This window comes from Micropterus salmoides, unplaced genomic scaffold, assembly GCF_014851395.1.
Source record: "Micropterus salmoides isolate LMB-PRFRI ecotype aquatic unplaced genomic scaffold, ASM1485139v1 Ms_hic_scaffold_20, whole genome shotgun sequence".
NCBI classification, from domain to species: Eukaryota; Metazoa; Chordata; class Actinopteri; order Centrarchiformes; family Centrarchidae; genus Micropterus; species Micropterus salmoides.
Genome location: NW_024041151.1, coordinates 13,497,783 through 13,522,130, shown reverse-complemented (window position 1 = coordinate 13,522,130; position 24,348 = coordinate 13,497,783).

The window sequence follows — 24,348 nt, the reverse complement described above, 5'->3', positions numbered from 1 at the left end:
GTGGATATGATGCAGTATAAAAGCGCTTTGAGTGGTTGGAAAGACTAGAAAGATGCTATACAATACATACACAAAATGGCTTGCAAGCTACAGAAATCATCAATTTAGCCTTTTCCATTAACAATACATTTAAAAAAACACACTGCCATTATTTTTGACAGCACAATGACTAAATTGGACCTTTTAAGGCTTTTAAATGCTCACCATGACAATGTTGTAAAACATCTGCACATGCTCACACCAGTTTCACCATGTATAACTTAATCATGTTTTTGAGATCTTCTACGCCAGCTTTTACGCACAATAAACAGATTTTATCCTCTAGACAAGTCAAATTACACTACCTCCATCTTAAAGTGCTGTTTGTTTACGTATCAAATTTAAGGTAAGAGTCAATAACTAAACATAAAAAATGCATTAAACAGCCACTAAGATGCAGCAGATCTTAGAGATGGACAAAGAAGTGACGCTAATGATTGCCACTGTCATCTATAATTTAACAGGGGCACATCTGGCACTCTGCGCCAAGACATTGCTGATGGTTGACCCCACACACACGCACACATAATATTGCACACTTGGACACAAGTTAGTTTTTTTCTCCCCCAGCAGATAGGATGCATTATTGTCACCTTTGCCATGTTTTGTTTTAGCAGCATGTTAATCAAGTCGGGTGTAGCAACGATTCTGCGGAGGAAAGTTTCTTCTCACAGATGTAGAAAAAGTTGAGCGAGAAAAGAGAAAAGCTGCAAACAGGTAATCTAAGGTAAAAAGAAACTAACATCTCCTGATGATAAATCATTCAGACTTATATCCATTTTAATAATTCAGACGAGCATAAATTTTGCCCCTTGGGATTTGAAGAGATGACAGCGGAAAGCGCTCGCTTACAACCCGTCTACCCAGGAGATCGCATTACCAGCAAGTGCATTAGGATGATGAAGGCACCTGCTCACTCTCATAGTTATTATCAGACACAGAAAGAGGGTCAGAGTTGATTGTGCTAAATTAAAATGTGGTGATTAATAATTATGTGTGTTGAGGGAGAAAGAGATGAGGAGTGAGATTACACTCTAACAGGAGGAAACTCAGATTGGAATGGAGCATAAAATAATTACAGTTTCATGTACTGTGAATAATGACAACAACCACAACTACCACCACCACCACTAAATGAAATCAAAAGTGTTTATAGTTTTTGACCACACTCAAACTAAGGGTGCAAAGTTGGCCATCAGGGACAAGATGTGATCACTGTTTAAACTGGGATAACAGCACAAATTTCCAGACAGTCTCATCTGAGACATTCATATCATTGCACTTGGCTGTAAACATGAAACATGCCGGAAATAGGTGTGAAACAAATTCAAATAGAGTTTTGGAAAGTTACCGACATTATTGGGTTTCAGAAGCCATTTGACCACCCAACAAGCTGTTTCCCCCTGTTTCTAGTCTTTATGCTAAGCTAAGCTAATCGGCTGCTGTCTGTTGATTCATATTTAGTGCAGAGACATGAGAATGACATCAATCTTTTTGTCTAACTCTTGACAAGAAAGCGAATTAACATAACTCCCAAAATGTCAAACTATTCCTTAAGTGCCATAACTGAGAAAAACATATTGTATGATCTACCTTCTCTTCACTGCTCATCTCCTCACTTAGCACCAAGTAAATCATATCCCTCCGGCTATACTGGTTTTCTGGGTCGATACACACGCAGTGGGCCATGCCAAACCAGAATTTAATGAGTTACAGTAACCATCCAACCAAGCTTAATGAGTGCAGAAAGGTGTGGTGGCATACAGTCCCAAAGACACACAAACCTTCCTCTAAAGCTTCCCCCCCTTCTCTCTCTCTCTCTCTCTCTCTCACACACACACACACACACACACACACGCACACGCACACGCACACGCACACGCACACACGCACACACGCGCACACACACACACACAATGTCATTGTAATGTAATGTAATGTAACACACATGTAATATATAGAAACCCACAAACAGGCATGATTCTGTTTTTTTGGCAGCTGTCATGTCAGATCCGTCATTGCACAATCTCATGCTGCTAGCTCAAGGAGTATCCACACAGAATAAATAACGAGCATGAAACATCCCATATACCCACAGAGGAAGTGCTGTTCTTGCTCCCACACAAGCGCACTGATCCTTGATTCATAAAGAGCATGCCATTCTCCATCAATAACCACCACAAGAAACCCCCAAAGTGCTTTGGCTTCACATATCAAACAACTTCCAGATTAACAACGGAGCGAGGAAAGCCACAACAATAGCAGGAATATTAAAAGCAGAGTTTGTTTCAGACTGCTGCACACAGCAGAACGGACGGTTGTGGGGAGTTATTAGCACTGAGAATGGGAGGCCATCACTCGAAATGTAATAGTGAGAAACAAACTTAAAAAGGACTTATAATGTAAAATGCAGCTACTTCATCTGTGCAACAGAGGACAGAAAGAAACAAAGCGGTTTTAGAGCCTCTAAGCTGGCTTCAAAGGCTTTATGAATTATATGGATTTCCTCCCATCTGTTTGGGAATTCCAAAACAGCTTCCCAGGAAACGTTGATACTCAACAAAGCCTTGTTTTTATCTGCTTTCAGCTAGTAAAGAGAATACTACATTCATTGCTTATTTATCCCAAACAGAGATGTGAGGCTTTTGCAATACAAAAACTTGGCAAACTGGTGAGATGGGGGAGAATTTGGCGACTTGTTCAACGTTTCTGCGAGAGAAAAAAGAGGAAGAGAAGATCCTGAGGGTGGTGGTGGGTGGTCTGGAAGAAATCTTCATCTCTCTTTCTATCTTGCGTTTTCTCTCATATTCACTCTTGTGACCTCAGCCAAGTAGGGCACAAGAAGAAGAAGAAGAAGAAAAGAAGGGCTTTGCTGTCTTAATAAGCACCTGTCTGGGGGGAGACTAGAAATTCCTGTCTGGTCTCTGTGTGTGTGTGTGTGTGTGTGTGTGTGTGTGTGTGTGTGTGTTTGTGTTTGTGTGTTGGTAAGCCCCATCACAACGGCCATCACTGATCCCTTGTCATTTGTTGACAGAATAGTCACAGGTGCAGGTTTTTCCTGCTCTAATACTCTTTTCGGAGTGTGCTTAGTTTGGAGTTTCAGCCTTGGTCCTTTCAGAGGCAAATGTCTGGCAACAGTTGAGTCTTTGTGCCCCCTCCCTTCAGCGTCTTCAGTCTTTCTCTCCCCTCTCCTCTCCTCATACTCATTTGGAGAGTTATTCAAAAATTAGACACTGGAACAAATGATAGTTTAAGTTGGAGGCAGTGTGATGTGGCTTGGCTTAGGGAGGCAAAACAGATTGTTGTTTGCTGTCTGAGTGTAGAGGATGCCAAAAACATGATGAAGTCATAAGTGAGACATTTTAGATAAATACCAGATCCTGACAGACATGGTGCTACTGGTTTGTATCTGTGCAGATGTGTTACAGAATGACCATGGCTTGATTCTTAAGCTCTTAAACTGAATTAACAATATCTAAAAGTACAGGAACAATTTGGGGACAGGGGTGTTATTTTGAGCTTGATGAAGATATTCTTGAATAGGATTTAGATATTTCAAGACAAACGTATCTGCAGCAGCAACATGCATTTGTACAGAGCTGTCCCAAGTCCATATAATAAGGAATTACCTGTGAATGCTGGCACAGTTCTTGTATTAAGGCCCAGTCACAACTGCATTTAAAATGAACATGAACAAAAACTAAAACATTCATTTACAGTGATCTTCATGAGACTATTGACAGTGGTTGAATTCTTAAAATCTATATATTTCATATTTTGATAGTGCCATAAATAATGTACTATTGATCTATCAGTGCTATTCTTCAAGGTGTAGCTTGTTTCCCTAATTGAATACCACAGCATGATAGCCATCTTAATCATAATGTGTTTCTTTTTTTTTTTTATGAGGGAGGACCCCCAGACCCCCGCTTTATTGCCCTCACATCCACCACACACACTCACTTTTCAAACTAATGGTCCTTGGCCTAGTGTAGACCTGGGTCTGGGTATTAATAGAAACCCTTTTAATCAATATGTTTGCATTGGTTGAGATTAAAACAGACAAATGGGTCAGCTGTGTATTTCTGGAGCTGGCTTTGCTCTAATGCACCAGACATAATCAATAAAATTAGCCAACTGTGTCAAACATGCCCTTACAAATGTGATGGAATACTTTTCTAATAGCAATTTAATAAGTGCAATATTGATATTTTCACACTATAACATATTGGTTCTGTTTTGTAAGCAGTGAACTACAGGAATCTACAAGCTGAGGCAGCACCTATTTTGTGGGTGCTCCATCCTTCCAAGCAATTAAATTTAGCAGGTGTATGTTTGAGTAACCAATCATAATAAACAAACAAATATGCCTGAATAAAATAAGGAAGATAGGGAGGAAAGAGTTGTGAGGAAGGGAGAAGAAGAAGTGAGTGACGAGACAGCAGACAACATGATCTTCCTGTTGTACAGACCTCAGTGGTGAGAATGTCCCACTGCATATGGAGCGTTCAATCTCACACGCACCCACACACAATCACAATGATTCGACAAGATGGAGGAAAACTTTCCCCTGATTTGGCCTTGGAGCATAACGGATCATTGTTCTGTGTTTCACCTCACATCATCTGAGACAGAGTGAGCGGAGCAATAAACCGCATCGCTCTGGGACAATCACTTTGGAACATGGTGGAAGTGCTGAATCAGAAAATGGGCTCTGTGTAATTATACCAGCCTCCAGCAATAATAGATGAACCAAAGACAAAGAGATTGACTCTGGTGTTCGGAAGGGGGGAAAAAACGCTCTCTTTAATTGTTTTAACAACTCATGGATGAGGGAACATATTGACAGTTTCGATGGCAGGACAGATCTTGACTTCTTGACTGATCTTAGGCCAAATTTACAAACAACCCCTTTCACTTCCAGTGTGAGCAGGGGAACAACTCTCTTGTTTTAACAACTCATGGATGAGGGAACATATTGACAGTTTCGATGGCAGGACAGATCTTGACTTCTTGACTGATCTTAGGCCAAATTTACAAACAACCCCTTTCACTTCCAGTGTGAGCAGGGGAACAACTCTCTCATTTACTTAGAAGTGTTTTATTTTTTCAGTTAAAGAATGATTTGGTCCAATGAGCTCAACTGCTTGTAAGACAAAAAATCATGTTAATATTTGTCTATAAATTTAAACTTTTTATTCGAAGTGAACTTTCTGCTAAAAAAAGTATTATCTTGTTTGTGCTTTTGGAAAGCCACCACTTGACAATAACCCTTTATTTTTTCATAATTAACTGTTATAAATAGTGTAAGCACAAGCACTGATGTGTGTCGGAGAGAGTGTTTATTATTTCTGAAGTCAAACCAGAACATTTTGACCTTCTGGGACTGCTCTGTTTGGTCTGCCGTTACAAAGTTGTGTACTTGACAGTCTTATCCTCATTCTTTAGAGCAGTCATTTAATGGGCTGTTTGATGAAGTGTCTCTCAGACCTTTAAGTAACAGTTTGAAGACATAAGTGGACCTTACAGTACAGCCAAATACATAATACATCTAATGCATATGCAGCTGAGTTTGTAAGATAAACATTTTTGCTGTATTACAAAGTAATAAATCTGATTTATGATCTGCTCAGAAACCTTGGCGGTGAATTAGCCTACTTAACAGATGCAACATTTTCCATAAAGCAACACTCCCCTTTAGTTACTGTTCATAAATACCCAGTGCATATGTGGTTTACAGTGTTAAGTGACAGATGTAATACTCAAAACTCTCAGTGTGACCATCCATTTTGACGCCTGAAATGACAACCTGAAGCTAGCAAACATTATCAGCTGTAGTTAACTAATTAAGCTAACTTTAGCTTCATGAATGAGTTGATTTGTTAATGTTTGAGGCGAAGTGAATCTGGCCCAATGCTAGCTTATTAAGTTAGGTAGCCAGACATGCTTTGTAGTTTATGTTAGAGCAGACACACTGTTTAAGGCATCCCTTACACGTCTCCTCTTGTGTTTTTGGTTTTGGACAGGGTAAAAAAAACAAACAACCATATTACTTTTGCTACAGCCACATGCACGGAAATCCAAAACTAGCCAGCCCCGGCGTGCTGATTTGCTAATATATGATTGGACAATTGCTGTTCAGAAGAGGAGTTTAGCGACCACTTGGGTGCGACCAGCGTTAGCAGTCAGTTATCAGTATTTGCCTTCAGATAGCTCCTATTGACATCTTACTTTGTTTGTATGATGCTCTTTTAAGATAGGATTATGCTATTATCATAATCATAACGTAAGATGTAAGAAAAATAGAAACAGAATGACAGAGAGTGTGTGTGTGTGTGCGTGTGAGGGGGGATGAATATTTTCAAGCAAACATGAGAACAAAAATTATATTCTAGTCTGTCAGCTAGTTCATGGAGATAGACACAGTCCATAAAGTTAAGGACCTTTGAGCCACTTTGGAAGACCAGAATCTTAGTAATGAGTAAATTATTAATAGGAAAAGCCTCCAACTGTACTGTACACACCCCATAACTCATAGCTGGGCAATAATATCTTGATCCAGTTTTGCATGATCCATGGTCTCAGCACTGTGGAATAGACTTTGTGGAATACTGTTTGCTGCACACACACACACACACACACACACACACACACACACACACACACACACACACACACTCACTGTTGTTCTCTCTCTTTGTGGAAACTGGCTCCATCGAGGGAAAGTGGAAAGCGTAATGACTACTTTGTCCTGTGCAATTTCTCGCTGTCACCATCTAAGACAAGACAGAGGACAAATCCCCGAACCTCGTGCTCTCAACCCTTTTTCCTTCATCCTCCTCTGAACGGGGAGGAAACTTGAAAAATAGGACGGCATGCAAAACTCTCGCAGTGTAAGGGTAAATGTCACATAAATGAAAGAGGTGATATGAACATGTCTCTTCCTGTGTTTTCTTTAACATCGTGTTTCCCATCGCGTTATATCAGGAGTATGGGCAAAGATGTAATGTGTCTCGGGTATGTGTGTATTGCTGTGTATCAATGGTAAATACACATCTAGCCTGTCCTGCTCCAGTAATCATTTATAAATTCATTATGACTTTACAGACCAAGGCTGAGAGAATCAATGTGTTATCTCCATTGACTGTATGGTTATCACAGTTATCACAGTTCACCTTAAAAATGCACTACATGTTGAAGTTTATGTGTGTGTGTGTGTGTTTATGTGTGTGTGTGTGAGAGAGAGAGAGAAAGAGAGAGAGAGAGAAAATCTATAAACTGTCAATTGCAAATTAATGACATGCTGTTTAATGTAGTGCATGATAATCACACAAAGAAGTAAACAACCGAATCAAACATTAACATATACTCCCCTTTGCTCATCACAAGTATAATCTCCTGAAGATAAATAATGAACATATTTTTTGTTTCTGTCTTTCTTTATGTATTTTTAATGAAATTGGCAGATTTTACTCTACCGTAAATTACACATGCTTGTTTAAGGATACAGATCAACATTTCGGCAATTATGCTTATTTGCTCTCTTGCAGAGAGAACGGTAAAGCTACAGCTAGGATATGGTTAGCTTAGCTTAGCACAGAGACTGAAAACAAAAACTTTTTCATGGATTAAACAAATGAGACATAACCTGTTAATTTTTGCGCTTTAGAGGTGTTGGTAGGTGAATGTTGCTCCCTTTGGACAGAGTCAGGTGAGCTGTTCCCCCCTCTTTTCAATCTTTATGTTAACCTAAGCTAACCGGTTGCTGACTGCGGCTTCATATTCAGTACAGACATGTCAGTGGTATTGATCTTCTAAATCTAAATCTCTTGAGAAACTGTACTTTCCAAATGTTGAACCGTTGCTGCATGGGTTAGTTTAACTAACTTGTTAACTAGTTCCTATTTAGTCCAGTTAATACTCATAGTTAGGAGTTTTCATAGAATTTTTTTTCTTTTTCTTTAAAGGTCAGTAAGCCTTTGAACCATCCTGCAACTCATACAGTTTAGTATTTTGATTCTAAATGTTATACTGTATGTCATCCTATAGGTTTGCCCTTGAATACTGCAAGAAGGCATGATGTCATTGCTTAGATACAGTACTGTGTGTGTGTGTGTGTGTGTGTGTGTGTGTGTGTGTGTGTTTGAAAAGACGGCTGCTGAATAATTCAGTTTCATACAGCCCTGTGCAGATTGAAGCATGATATCGGAAAGGGGTGTGAGGGCATCAAAACAACTATCGTCATTTGTATGCATGTCAGCATCTGTTTACATTTGCATGCATGCTTGCACACATGTATACATTTTGTGAGCTGGAAAAAGGGAGGATACTGAATAAAGCAGAGCCTAATCTTAACTGAGGTAATTGCTTAAAACCGGGTGAGCTAATTATTCTTCTACTTCTACTGAATTTACAAACTCATTTTTTAATGTACAAGACGTTTTACATAATCCTATCTTCGCGTCACACTAGTCTTTTCTGGTTTTCTTTACCAACAAACACACAATATGTTGAATTATTACCAGGTTAGACAGTGTATCATTCAACTATTGTCTGTCTGGATGAGTCAAGACATGCCCACTCCTCTGTCCTGTCTCTTTTCTTTCTGCTTTCCTTTTCTTTTCCTTTCCTTTGTCTCATTTAATAATAATTCTTTTCTACTTGAACAAAGATTTTTTTTGCTGTGTGAAGGGGTCAGTCTTTGTCCAACTCTATTTCCCTCACGCCACTTAATCTCCATCGTTTTCTGTCGTGTCCGTTCTCTCCTTGCTACAGAAAGCTGTATTTTCTTCACCAATGTGTAAGAATGTTCTGTTTTAAAGATACATGTCTTGTATTCATGGTTTCTCTGTACTTTGCTTTTTAAATAAAGGAAAGAAACATTTACAGGTTTGTCAAAATCATCCATTTGAATACTTTTCGGAACCTCCGTTCTCGTAGGACATTTGAGGCCCATCTTTTCACATTCGTCAGTTCTCAAAATAATTAGTCTGTGAGACTTTACTGTAATGCAGTGCGAAGATACAGAAAGGAGGCACAGTTGGAGTGAATCACACTAGTCCATAATGGGCCACATAGTAATGTATGCATGGTTAATCTTTTCCCATACATTCAACCAGTGTGTGTCAGTTTGGGGCAGCTCTACAAAAGCCTTTTGTGTGCTTCCAGTCACCCCAAGCTTTGCTGCTCATCTTACTTAATTGGCTATGCTCTGTTTGTGGTATTGAGGGGAGTGTGTGTGTGTGTGTGTGTGGCTGTGAGAGTGAGAGAGAGAGAGAGAGAATTTGAGGAGAGGGATGACCATTGGATTAGTCATTAGACTTGTTGCCAATGCAGAATGTTGGTTGGGGCTGCAGAGCTATTTGAATCACTTGAATCCTTGAACTTGAGATGCACTTAATTTCAATGTCAACAGGAAAGGAATTATTTTTTTCATACACACACATTCATGCACACACATACTCCTGAACCTGATGTTTTGGGAAAATAAGCAAGCATAAAGCACATACAGTTTACAATGATAACGGGTCAGGTTTACCACTCGAAATTTTAATTTTTGTGCCCTTGATTTTAGACAAACGTAGACAAAAGCACACTTCTCATTTCTAGTTGGCAACAGCCAGTTCTGTTGCTGAAATGACAGCTGTTGCCAGCACATTATCAGCTATAGCTAGATTGCTAAATAAGCTAACGTTAGCTCCATTTGTTGAAAACATTGTCTGGGACTGACTTTTTAATGTTCCTAGCTGACTCGTCTTAGTACAGGAATTATGAGAAAGAATTCTGAAATATGCACTTGATGGAGTAAGTGATATTATGCTAAAAATGACTGCGGCTGAAGCTTGTCTTCGCAAAAAGTCATCATCCTCACCAGCTGATGATCCATGTAGGCGACATATTTTCAAGCAGTATATTTTCACTTTTAACAGATCTCTTTGTCAAATCTAACGCTGTCTCGGCTAACCTTATCTGGGCTGGCTGGAGTGTAAGCTTCCCCAAATCCAATAATGAGCAAGAAAGAACCACAAACATTACCATAAACTCTGATAGCAACCAGAACCGGCTTCAACAAAATTAGGAAATATCACACAGTGAATGTGCTAGACGTGAAGACGTGTTTTTATTGTTATAACCTGTAACCGCCCAAACTAATGTAGTTTCTGAACAACGTGCTCCTTGGCTTAGGAAGTAACACTGGGTTACTACTTTAGGCAGTAAACTAGTTACCTGGACATGCTAACGACATGTTGTTAGAGCAGACAGAAACATTGTTTAATCCATTCTATACGCTTTTGCTCTTGTGCTTTTGGTTTTGGAAAGGCTAACTTTAGATGCCATGTATCTCTTACTGCAACTCTGACATCCAAAGCTTGACAGGCCTTCTATGACTAGCTATGGTTTCTAATCAATGATTGGGCAATCACTGTTCAGGGGAGGGTTTTATCGAACAATTAGCTCGTTCAGAGTGGTAACCAGAACTACTCACAAACACACAGAAACCCACACGATACTGATTTTCCATCTCCGGTGCTAAAAAATACCGTTACGTGCTGACCTTTCATCTCCTTTCCTCAAGGAAGGATCGCTACCAGCAGGACATCCTGAACTGTGTGTCATCCAGATTCCTTCCTCTTGATTTCAACAGAATGACAGCAAGAGTCTCCCATTGTTACCAGCCTGCAGCATAAGATTATTGCAGGTTACTAATTTTATTTTTGTAGAGACATGTGGAACTCAAATGCAGCCACTGATTTTCCAATTGTAGCAGTGTTCCTGGTGCTTCCTTTTGATTAATCCTGGAATTGTCCAAATGCGTGTCAGTATGCTTAATTATTTCCAAACAGCGATGTTGCAGTTTGTTGAAAGTACTCCAACTGCAAGCACAGAATAAGGACCTTTGTTTCCATCCAGCTCTTTTTGATGAGAAAACATTTTGTGGGAAATGTGATAAATTTTGGTCATAATGGGGAATCTGCCGAGTGTGTTTTTTTTCTGCAGATAGGGAAACAATAAGCTCATTTAGAGGACTGCGCACAAAAGAAAACAGTGCTGGTCATAAATCATAAATCATGCACACAGCTCCAGGCCTAGTCATGCGGTGTGTATAAGCCTCTGTACAAGCATGATTGTTTCAGTATGTGGTCCTCTTTACTGATATATTTTACAATTGCTCATTGTCTGTGGCCACTCTTGCTTATCAGTCTGACTTCCTGCTGTTGATCAGTCAGTGATCTGTCTTCCTGTCTGCGTAATGCCGGTAGGTGACAGTTACTTCTCATCAAGGTCCAATCACCTCATGCCCACAGGAACCTGTAGCATGGAGCCAAAACCTCTTGTTTTCCCCACACACTTCCCTCATTGTTCAAGTGTTTGGTCATGATCAGCTCTTTACCAGAATTTGATGATGAGTGCAAAAAATGCAAATGAATCACATGGCTTTTTTTGTGCTGGTGTTGACAATGACTCACATGAGCACAGGTGATGCAAGACTAATCTAACTACAAAGTTAGATGACTACAAATTTGCTTTTTTGATGCATAATGAATTATCTTCACTGACATTTGTTTCCAAATACATTAGTCCCAATGGGAAATACCAGTACATCAGCATAAGCGATTGACCCTAGGCATATGTTGTTTGTGAAAATGGAAAAACAATTCCATAAGTGTTATACGATAATATCAGGAATTAAAGGGGAACTCCAATTTTACACATTAAAGTTTGTTTACAGGTCATGAGTGGGGGCTGAAGATTACATGTTATAAAATGAGAAATATCATGGGGTGTGGAGTTAGAAAGAAGTGAGCTTACCAGACCTCTGATGCCCACTCCTCATCTCTGCTTGAGGCTTGGGGTGGGGGGGGGGGCTTGAGGTAACATTAGCCGCTACTACTAGCATAACTGTACGGTTGAGGATATCGAATCGAGATGCATTGTGGATAATGTAGGCCCCATGTTTCGACAAGAAGGAGGATGTGCTGAATAAAAAAGACAATATCTCTGGTTCTGCTGTATCTATTTTGATCCTTTTTCTAATAAACTGTCCCTCATGACTCTGACAATGATATACAGTAGGACTGCAATGCTAAACTGGTGGAGTATGCTTTTACTGCATTAATCTGCCAAACAACTGCGGCCAGAGCCAAGAGTCCAAATCACCAAATGAATGTTAAGACAGACAGTGTTTTAAGGGCCTGTTATAAAAAAGATGCAGCTTAATGTATGAGCTAATGTGTACCCTCAAGGACATTTCAATAATGCATTTTTTATTATCGATATATAATCAAGTGAGCATGCATTTATACAGTTTTTGTGGCTCCCTCTAATTACAATTTTGTGCTTGTCTCACAAACGTTGGTCTTAATGGGACTTCCTGAATAAATATGCAATAAGTAAAGGATCCCTCTCTTTTGTTTAATCTTGGCATTGGCTGCCTTTTAGTATGGGAGGAATGCACACGTGAGAGCTACTTCAGCTTCAAGCAAAACTGCTTTGAGGCACAGCGGTAGATTTTCTGTGAACACTCGCTTTGGCGAAGGCATGACATGACATGTACACTTCGACACTGGCATCGAAACCTGAGTGTAGAAAAACACACACTGAGGAAAGCGCTGGTTTGCCCTCAGACAGATGTACATCTAGACGAACACACACACACACAGAAAAATGCAGTGCCCACTGTGCCTCCCTCAGTGAAGCCCAGGAGGCAACACCTGGGAAGGTCTACGTCAAGCAAGTATGACAGCCACAGCTGTCTCATACACACACACACAGACACAGACACACATACGTAGATCCTGCCATCTGTCTCCTTGTATCAGTGGTTTGATTAATAACTGCGGTGGTTTTGTTAGCTGTCTCTTTTTGTCCTGTGGCACAGTGTGTTTATACAGTAATCGTTTGTGAGTGTTGTTCTGCCTGTCAACACAGTAACACAGGAAATCCAATTGGCTCACAAAGTTGTGTTTTGCTCAGACACTGCTATGAGAAATCAAGAAACAACTATGCTTTTGATGGCAAAAAGCAAAATGTAGATAAGTGAAGATGACAAACGGAGCATCTAGGGTTTCAGATACAACTAAAAAGACCTTCAGAATAAGGTCCCAAAGTCAAAATATGAATGTTTTATTGCAATCAAGAGAATGATTTACAAAACCCCTATTTAAAAATGATATAATCTTGGAATTTGAAATGTCTAACAAAAACAAAGGTAAATCCTCTCACATTCATTCTTGCCCTCTCTATTTTTTTTTGCAATTTCTGATCATTTTCTGCTATATTATGGTATATCTGTCATACTTATTTAAAACTGAAATACTCTGTCTACTTCCTCTTTCCTTCCTATCATCTCTTTTGTTCCTCCACTTTCACACAGGATGTACAAGAGAAAGTAATACAGTATGCGAAATGAACACATCTCTGTAACTTGTAATCATTTATGGTCTCTATATGTACAAGATTGGCGACCCTCTGTCCTGTCTCTCTTCCCTTGTAGGGTTGGAGAACCTTGCAAGAAAAGCTTTTACCTGTTGTTTTCATATAAGGATTTAGAGAGAGGCTGAGGAAGAAAGGTGAGGCAGACACACAATGAGTGAGAAAGAGAAAAGAGATTGAAGAGGAGATAGGGACAGGAAGCACCAAGATAAAGGGAGAGTGTGAGAGAAAGAAAACTGAGGTGGAGTGCTGATTGTGAGAAATGTGTTGTGGAGACTTAGACAGACTTAATAAATGTGTTTCAATAAATAGATAATGAAAACATAGCCCGAGGGAGAATGAATACTTGTTCTAATTTGCGTGTATGTGCCTGCTTTGTTTATGTGTGCATTCCGTTATGGATTCATTTTCAGCTCGCATGATATTCTATAAAACAATAAATATTGGTATCACATCCTACAAATCCTGGATACATTTCTTCTGTAAAAATGTAAATTAAGCCTTCTATCAAACAGTGGCACAGGGTTCTCATTGCTCCAGGTGTGTTATGTGCTGTGTTATGTGTGCCTTCCATGACAGCTGCTAGTTAAAGACTTGATACTGAAAATACAGAGAAATGCTTAGTGCTTGTATACCAACTTTGGGCAGTTGGATACAAATTACACATAGGAGCTAGTACAGGCACAACCTTATTTCTCCCCAAGCCATCTCTGTCTGAAATCAAGAACCCATTGGTTTAATTCATTGGATTTGCCTCTCTGGTTATTTGAATGCAAATGTATTTTTCAACTGAATTTCCAGAAAACGTAGCCAACTATATCACACTATATCAATATTGTAATATAGATCCGATATAGATGTATGCCATGACAGGAGATTTAGCCATATCACGCACCTGTAGTCTACATCAGATAAGAATAGAATAGAATAGAATAGAATAGAAAAGTTCACTGATTTAAGTGATGCTCAGATGCACATCATGATTTCACACACACACACACACACACACACACACACACACACACACACACACACACACACACACACTATCTGGCGTGACCTATCCAAAGGGCAGGGCATACTTCGCAGTCACGGGCAGATAAAGGTCTCTCAGTGATTAAACTTAATCAGGGTTGCTAAGCAACAGCAGACAGATATAGGCAGACTCAGGACATTTTTTTCACGGTTCATACCGCTAGCAACCGAGGCCACAGCGGCCTTTGAGTCTTTTCAATGAACCTCACTTCCTGGTATTCATCTGCTTCCTTCCTGTCAGCCAATGAGAAACGGACATCTGAGTTGTATGAGTATCAGATTCTTGGCGGTTTAGTCAGCTCAGCTGGCTTTTAAGTGATATCTCTGACAGCCTTGACCTACTCCAGGTTTCTCTCTATTGTTTGAACCTCGAGATGCACTGAGTGGGCTGAATTCGGGACAACATGAGGAAGAGGACAAACAGTACTGTTTTGTCAGATGTGGAAAAGACATCACATTATATTTGAATATATTTGACTTAAGTTCACACTGTCCTTCTGGGACAGACAGAAATAACACTGCATGGTTACACAGCTAAAAACAACATCCCTGCCCTCTTACCTCGCTGACATTCACATGGAAACTTGCTATCACAGGGTCTTCATTTTTACATTACCCGTCAAGGATGTTCAAATCTTTATATTTAAAAGCACTTGGGCTTCAACTTTTCTTATGCTTTGATGAATTTTACAAACGTGAGCAGTTACCCCATCCCAGTAATGTGATCCCTGTCACTAAGTGCTGTCTGTTCTATGAATGTTCCCGTTATATAGAGCATGGAGCCTTGAGAACATAACTGCTCCCTGGGGAAACTCTGGAATAGATCGAGTGATGGGTGTTAGGAAGAGCTGATTCAGCACTCTGCACAGACCTGACCCCCCGCCCCTCCAACACCCCATGGCCATCCCAACTGCCTTTCTGTCTTATCACCCCATTAGTTTCCCTCCTTCCTTTCTCATAGTATACCCTTTATCAAGACTATCCGTCTGGGAACATGAAAGAAGAGATGGACTCTGAGGTGGTGTTTGAGGGAGGGAGGGAGGGGCTGGTTCAGGCAGGAACCAAGGCACGGAGACAAAGAGACGACTGCAGTAAGAAACCAGGCATTGCTGAAAGATAAAGACAATGTCATCAGTTAATTCTTTCCTAGATGTGTACAAGTAAAAAAGTGCCCCTTGTTGCTTTCTTTTCAAATATAACTCAAAATCTTTTCAACACCTTCTAAAGAGAAGAGCTTCTGTTTGTTTGTTTACATTTATATACATTCAGTCAACAGACCCACAGCACCCAAGAAATGTACTTCCTGTGAACTTCTCAGACATGCAGGCAAACCAACTTGTTCTCCCTCCGTAGACATATAGACCCCTTGGTGTTACTTTTTAGTGCACTGTGTATTTCTTTAGTGTAATTTTTCAATGTTACACGCATAATATGTCAGGTCAATGTCAGGTGACTTAGTGTAAAGCACGGTTGGGCAAACAGGTACTTCACAGCATGAGTGTCTGTAATTCTTCAGCAGACGGGACTCAATTGTGTATGAAGCAATTTTGCTGTGGGGGTTTACACACAGACCAAAATCCTGTTTTTAATGCTGTAGTGATTTGGAAAGAAGACACTGTTTTGACAGGCAGAATGTGTGTTTACATTGGGTTTATGTCTATTTTGTTTTGGCCATGTTTCTTTTCTACTGTACATTTGCCAAAATCAAGAAAAGAAAATGCGAAAAAATAATAATGTAACATAAATAAATGGCACAAATAAAGTGTAAACAATTTGTGCAAATCACTATACTTGTCTAGCATGAATTTTTTTTTCATGTGTATAATTCGGTCTTATAGATGAGAGTGTGTGAATGTATCTTAGTAGAAACTAAACAACTGAAAAAATCACAGATTCTTTATTTTTCTTGTTTTCAATAAATCTCATGAAAAGGACAAAATCAAGTAAACTGTAAATGACTGTAAATGAATTTCGTAAAAAACATGTGCACTGCAGTTTTTAGCAAATGTTACTGAATCAGGAGTTTAAAAAATGCATTTGTTGGGGGCTGTTTTGTATTATTTAACACACACATGTGATTTTGTGAGAATTTATGGTAGCTGGACAGTTTATGTTTGATTAACTCAATATAAACTACAGTGCCAGTGTTTCTGTTAATGATGGAACACATCGCTGACTGCAGCAGGGTGGCTCATTGATATGTTTTGGTCTTTTTTTGGGATTCAATGACAATGAGAAATCCATAGAATTATCCTTTAAATATTAGAGCATGTTACTCGACATAAAACAATCTGTAAATGTACATGAACTTGTATGCTGAGTACTGTGCAGGAGTGCGTTTCCCAAAACTGTCGTACCTCGTTGGTACCACAGTGGTTTGATCTACAATTTACGCACTTTTTAGGCTATATATTTTGTAATGAAGACAAGAGAACACCCATTTTCTTTATAAACGTAGAAATGTTTTGTTTATGTTTTATCAACAGTGTTTGCGAACGTTTGTCAGAACTATGGTTTTGGGAAACATCTGCGCCGCTTAACGATGGTTCGTACCATGTAAGTTACCAACATAGATACCTCTATAGTTCAAAGTAGGGTTAGTTAGCAATGATTCTTTTTGGAAATGCAGCAGTTGTTCCCTAGATCCGTTTCACTGTGCGAAGGGAGATAGATGGTCCTATTTTGTGATCAAATAATACATGGTTTGCAGTGAGTTTGGAGTCCATTTTCATAGATGATACAAACAAAAAAACAAACAAACAAACAAAAAACACTGTGGCTCTGCTGTTAATTTATACCTTTTTATGAGAAAATATCACTTAATTCTGATAAAGAACAGTTGATATGCATCTGTGAGTGGCCTCTGAAGAAATGTAATGTGCTCTGTGGAGTGGCTACAAGCGCATACTAAATCTGATTGCAAACCAGAAAGAGGTTCTCTTAGGCAGAGTTTTACAGTGCAGAATTACTGGAGTGGGCTCAAAGTGTGAAGCATTCATCTCAGTGTTTCACTTTACTGCCTTAACTAAATAGCAAAACACTGAAGGGGCCAGTTTGTTCTGACAATACACGTGCATGGACTTATACATGCATGCTCATGAACATGCTAGACACCTGCAGGGTATAAATCAGACACAGGGGTCTTGCAGGGCACAGAGTTGTCCCTCCCTGGCAGCTGGGGGTGAGAAAGACAGAGGGGGGAGAGGAGAGCCCTTCTTCTCTGCTTTGCTTCTTTGGCCCTCTGATGTTTGGGGAGTCTAGTTTCACCAAAACTCTGCTGATATACGTTGACAATGGGAGCTTTGGGGATGCTGCAGTGGACCTTAACAGAGAACTGTGTGTGTGCTCCTGCATGTCTTTGCATAAATAGACGGTAAACTGTTCTCTTTCGTCAGTCCTCTTGTCTGGCAACAGGAGCCTTGCTGATAAGATCTATTTTGGAGCCACACAGTTCAGGGCACTTCCACACTTGTGTTTTTCTTTTCTCTTTTAACGGTGTTTCTAATGATAGCCGGATTATCCAGCTCTTTTTTAAAGCTTGACTGTTGCTGCCCTCTTTTCAAACTTGGCAAAGCTGCATCTTATATCTGTGCTTAGATGCAGTGTGTTGATTTGGGACACAGCAGTGACAAACAACAGTAATCCTGCAGTATTAAAATCCCCTCATCCAAATTCACATGTATATACATGCATTAAACCCACATTCTCCTTTCTAAACAACTAAATCAGTAAGAAAGTATGTGTGTGTCCATAGTCTTTTCTAACATGTCGAGACATGTCTCAGAGGAATGTGTGTTAGGACAGACAAGGTTTTTTTGGCCTTCATGCAGACTATCAACACCAAGTCCAAAAGGTTATTGCCCTAAGCCCATCCACCACCACCACCGACCTCGCCAGCTACCAGCACCACCCTCAGCGTGGGAAAACCACACTGGAATGTCTTTAAGAGACACAGCAGCTCAAATAAACAAGCCCTCTCCTCTACAGGTATGTGCTGGAGAAGATAATGGGGGAAAGTGTGTGTATATGCACGCATCAGCCTTTGTCTGTGTGTTTCTTTTGGCGACAACAAAGTGTGTGTATGTGTTTGTAAGCATCTGCGTGTTTGAGCCATTCCTCATCAGTGAGCAGTGAGTACACACAGTAAGAGGCGGTAATCAGTACCAATTATCCTCAAGCAGGAAGAGAGTCAAGAGGAGCATTCCTCCCCAGCATGACAACAGCTCACGTCAGGCTTGATTAATCTTAATGTCTGTCTGAAGCAGCACGGAAATTAGTAGGACTTGAAATGCAAAAAAAAAAAGTGAATTAAGTTCATTTTAAAAGGCATAACTTCAAGTGATGCTGATAACATGAGGGTGATGTCTTAATTACCTTCCAAAAAAATAATGGAACAAGCAATCAAAGTTCAGTAAACATGTTTATGTCACTCAAGATTAAGGAGACATAATTAATTGAGAGTGCCCTTGACAGCAAGCTTTGCAGTGCTTTAGTTAGGATTTAATTTTAACACAGAAAGCCCATATCTTTTCACTGAGTGCAAAACATTGCCTGACTTCCCACTGTTGGTCCTTGCGCACACACCGACACACAAACACTGCACTTCTTCTTCCTTCACCAGTTAAAAGCTAACAGAGAGTGCCTTTAGCAGTCTCTCTCAGTGGATTTAACTGTTTTGACTGACCTGCGGTCTGACACCCTGTTTATGGTGATTTCAGGAGACAGAGGAAAGATTGATCGCTGGATTATGGTCCAAATGAATAGACCAGATAATCAGAGAGAGAGAGGAACAAACTAGTAGCATCACAAGAAGAGTTGAAGGATTTTTCACCATTTTCACCTATATGGTGATTAAATAGAGCTAATTACATGATTCAGTTGTTCTCATCATTTATGTATTTTTCTGCTTCTGTTGTTTGATAATTGAACAAGTATAAAATTGTGATTTAATTGTGTCTCATAAAAACCTGTTAACCAGTAGTCATTTCAAATAAAATATCCATTATTGTTTTTATGATTGTAATGTTGTGTTCAACATAAAGTCCACAGAAATACAAGACAACACCTAACTGCTTATATTGACATTTAACATGATGGTTAAAAGTGACATACGGTTTTACTTGCTGCCACACAGCCCCCAGCTCTTAGCAGGTAGGTTTATGTCATCATTTTGCAAAAGCTCTGTTTTCCACGTACACTCTTAAACACCAAGCTGGTGTTTTAGGAGTTAGACACTCTGGTGAATAAAGCTGCATCTTTGGGTGCAAAAACACTGGCTTTAGTAAGGATTAAGGACTGAAACAGAGAGAAAAGGATGTGTTTTTAAATTTAATTGGCTTAATGGGGATATACTCCTAAACATTTTTATAATGCCTTTTTTTTAACTCCAGCAAATCATTTTGAAATATAACAATCATATCTAGATGATTTTTCATATGTAGCTTTTGGGTCCTGATTTTAAATACGGATATCAAACTATCACACTAGTTCTTCCAACGTGTGACCAGAATTTCTCGTCTTAAAACTATAAAAAAATCTATTTAAATGAGAAGGTATGAAAAGTTAAATGTCGTTTTAGATAATTTAAGTTCCAGGGGTTCTGTCATGGGAACAACATGGCCTGCATACCCAGGGTGCAATGTTGTGGATCATCTTCTCTCACTGATAGTCAACAAGTTAAAGGTCAGTGTGAAAGGTCTGCAGCGGCTTGACCTGTACAACACCAGACTGTGTTTTATGTCTGCTTTCCCTCTCACTGTTACACATGTCTTAAACCTTCACTTTTTTATGTTACCCTGTTATCCACAAGTCCCTTATTTCCAAAGAGCAGAGGTGCACACACACACAAACACACACAGGAGGGTATAAATCAGGTCCCATTTTGGTGATGCCAGATTTGGGTGAGGCAATCTTTTGCTAGACGCCACTTCTCTTTCCACGTTACTCTCCCTGACTAGCATAAACAGTCATAGTTTCTATTAAGGTATTGCCACAGCCATTTCTCTAACCAACTCTGTGCCGTGGTTTCACCAGAAGCAGACAACACCCACATTTGGCCTTCCCAAAATGATACGGTGTAGCCTGGTAGCAAAGCGAACGTCCACATGTGCGCATGTGTTTTTATGAGAGAGAGGAGGCTAGTGAGGTTTGAAAAGAGGGAGAAGTTCACCCTCCACCCTTTTCCCCTCTGTGTCTGAGTGCATGATGCATGCAGAGATGTTTCCATTTGTTTTAATAACTGGAAGAGCTCCAATAGAAAAACTGAGCTGGTCTGTGTATAATCCTCAGCATTACCCTGGTGTGACACACAGGAGCATTAACACTCCTCATCAACACACACGGCTGCATCCGGAGAAGGAAAAAGAAAGAGAAATCTTGAGAAAATCTGACTGTGCACTCCACATACCAATCAGGAGTCCATTATAACTGCTTCAATTATTACTTACATTGGTGCAGGAAGAATTACTGAGATGCTTTTCTTAAGTAACAGTACCAATACAGGAATGTAAAAGTACTCATTAGGCTCCTTTGACTCATTTATTATTATATCTGACATTATTAGATTGTTAATGCTGATGCATCAATGTGTAAGCAGCACTTTACTGTTGTAGCTGGTTGAGGAGGAGATTTGAACTACTTTGTACAATCAGACAGTTTTGTCCAGTGGTTCCCTCCAAATCTGAGGGGTCCTGAGATGATTAATGAGGCAGGAATGAAGAACAAATTTGCATTCATTTGTGAACTATCAGGTAGTTTCTTCCTCTTTGGGCTTCAAACAGTTATTTAAATAAAACCATGTGACAGGTTTAGGAGGGGTAATGTCTTAGAACCAGAAACATGACATGGGGCCCAACAAGACACTCCATTTTGAAAGGGAAACTGGTTTAATTTTGTACTGTATGTATTGTATTTTATAAATCTATCACATCTTACATATTAGTTTAATGTAAATTCATGATCTGAAAAGTACATAGTAACTAGCTGCAAAATGTAGAGTATGTAGTGGAATATAAAGTCACATGTTTTAGGTAGGACATTTTTAAATTCATTTACAACTTGATGTCAATTTGTGGGCTGTAGATTTTTTAACATACAGGTCTCAGAGGGTGAGAGTGAATGGCTTTCTGTCAGAGTGGAGCTCTTCTTTACACTAGTGACTTTAGAAGCCAGCATGGGGATAGGCAAATCCTGAAATTTGCTGTTACCATCAGCTCCATAAACATGAATCTGAGCATGAGCCAGATGGTAGATCAGTTTGCCAAATGCTGTGATGAGGCCTTCCTCCAATTAAATGCCACAAAGACCAAGGATATGGCCATTGATTTTAGAAGAAAATCATCCCTCCCACCCTCTCAGACCCTCATCAAATAATGAAAAAATATCTTGGAACAGTCATTGATAGTGACCTGAAAATTATGTATTTGCCTTACAAATAAATTACTGAATATGTTTTTCTATGATTGGTATAGTAACCTGAACATCAGGGACAAAAATCACCTGAGCTATAGTGTGAATGTAGCAGGTTTTCGGCAAAGCTAGGTCTATATTAAACTGCACAAACCACCTCCTTCACTTTGAGTTTGAAAGTCTCCCCTCGTAGATTTAGAGTACCCCGGATTAGCAATAGGAGTAAAAACCCTTTGTGTCTCAAACTTTTCCACTGCACCTTTATCCTTTTTGGTAATCATTCTGTGCAACTTTCTTTAACATAATAATTATCGTCCAGACCTCCGCTGTGTAATCAAAGAGAGGACACTTGGGCAGAGTCACTGGTGTTTAGGCTAAGCCATCATTTGGTATGCACGTAATCAGAGACTAAAATAATCTGTTTATAACATGACTACTAATTTACCACAGAAAGACGCCAGCCACACGACTCCCTGGATCACTGTGTGGTCAGGCTGACACACACCAGCACACACACTTGGTTGAGGATGCTGTAGATAGCATTCAGTGCATTTGTGTGTTTAGGGTGGGTGTGTGCGTGTGCATGTGTGTGTAGTTGGCAACTGAGAGCACTGTGGAAAGGTCTCGAGGGTGAGAGGTTTTTCCGGCCAGACCCAGAGGCAGCCAATGACCCACATACATATAGTTTCCCGGGGCGGAAAACAACAAGCTGACTCACTGACTGACCTTCTATGTATATTTAATGGGCTGTAGACTGCATTGTCCCATGTCTCACAGTCCTGAGTTGTTTGATTCATTTTAAAGCACTTTCTGGTAAAGTGGCCTCCATGGTCACAGTATCCAAAAAGACACTGTAGCAGACAGCAATGCAAGGCACTTACTAACCTGTTGACACAGATGAATGGGTTGAAAGCAACATATAGACAGTTCAACAATAACTCTCTTTTAGTTCTTTTTTGGTGTCCAAAAGTTTTTCATTGAAAACATCAGCCAGTTTCTGAAAGCAATGCTGATAAGAGCAGTAAAGGTGAACCAAAATAGTTAAGGGCCACAAAACCAAAACAATGAATAACAAGCAGCTAAAACACTTTGTAGAGCTGAGGGGAACTGTCAAATGAGGAGTTAATTATCTGCGGGTTTGTCCCTGCAACCGACCCCATTCATATCACATAATCATTTGATCCATTGTTAGTTAAAATATAAGATATTGATTAGTGCAGCTTTCCCCTCAGAACGCCAAAGAAACAGAACGATGGTTTAGTTACTCTATCAGGCACCAAAATAAAGGAGAATCTCATGGAAAAGAACCTGTGTCCGCAGCTGAAAAGCTATGTAGGCTATTTACATTTATATTTACACGGGCTGTCTACAAGACACCCTCCAGGTTTTCTTGCACAAATATACATAATGCATAGTCAGGCTTTCCGGCCATGCAGTCAGCCCCATAGCTGTTCTTGTTCTGTGTCAACACAGCAAGAGATAAGCCTCAGTTTAGGCAATGACTGTCTGATAAGATTGAAAGGCACCATTATTGTATTATCCCATTACTACAATCTGGAGCACTCATCAAAAATAATTATAAAGGAAGCGTGAAATGTAAATGAGCAATCCAGATATTTAACACACTTATATTTTAGAAAGGCCATTTACGATGGATTATGTTGGTGTTACTGTACTTCAACTTAAATAGTGTTTGTGAATGTGGTTAAACAGCAGCCTTAGGCTTAATTTCTATTTTTAGGTATTGGATAAAGTGTGCAATGAGGAGCTCTCACTCTGTGATAAAGCACATTTTTAATATTTAAAGCCATTTTATTTTGGAAAAAACGTCCAATACTCTGATTAGTGAGGGTGAAATGATTAAATGATTAATATGCTTGTGGCTATAGCACAGGAATGGTGTTTGCTACAGTTGACATCTGCACTTTAAGTATTTCAAATCAATGTTGATGCTGCCCAGAACAATGTTGCTACTGCCTATCTGACTGAAACCAGTTTCAGTGGTTTTTATTCAGCTGGATGAGTCCAGGAGAGGGGGAGGGGAGGAATTACTTGAAGGAACTGATCCTGAACCCTTTTTGACCCTTTTTTGTCATTATGAGGGCAGCACTTCTGTTTTCATATAAACATGGTGTTGAGGATAAAGACAAGTGACCCTTTGTGTAACCAACTTCTTTGTGTCTGTAGAGGAAGCCTGATCATGAGACTCATGAGAGTGACAGGAACCTCAGGTGTCTGTCACACTGCTGAAATAAACAAAGCATTATCACGCTGTGTTGCAGCTGACGTTTGTGTTTGTAGCTGGAACATTGTTGCTGTTGCTGTTATTCTTCTTCTGGGAAGTTGATCCCAACAAGAATTGCTTGTGTGTTTGTGTAAAGAAAGTTCAGTGGAAACAAACATAACCAGGTATACCACAGGTCCAATATAACT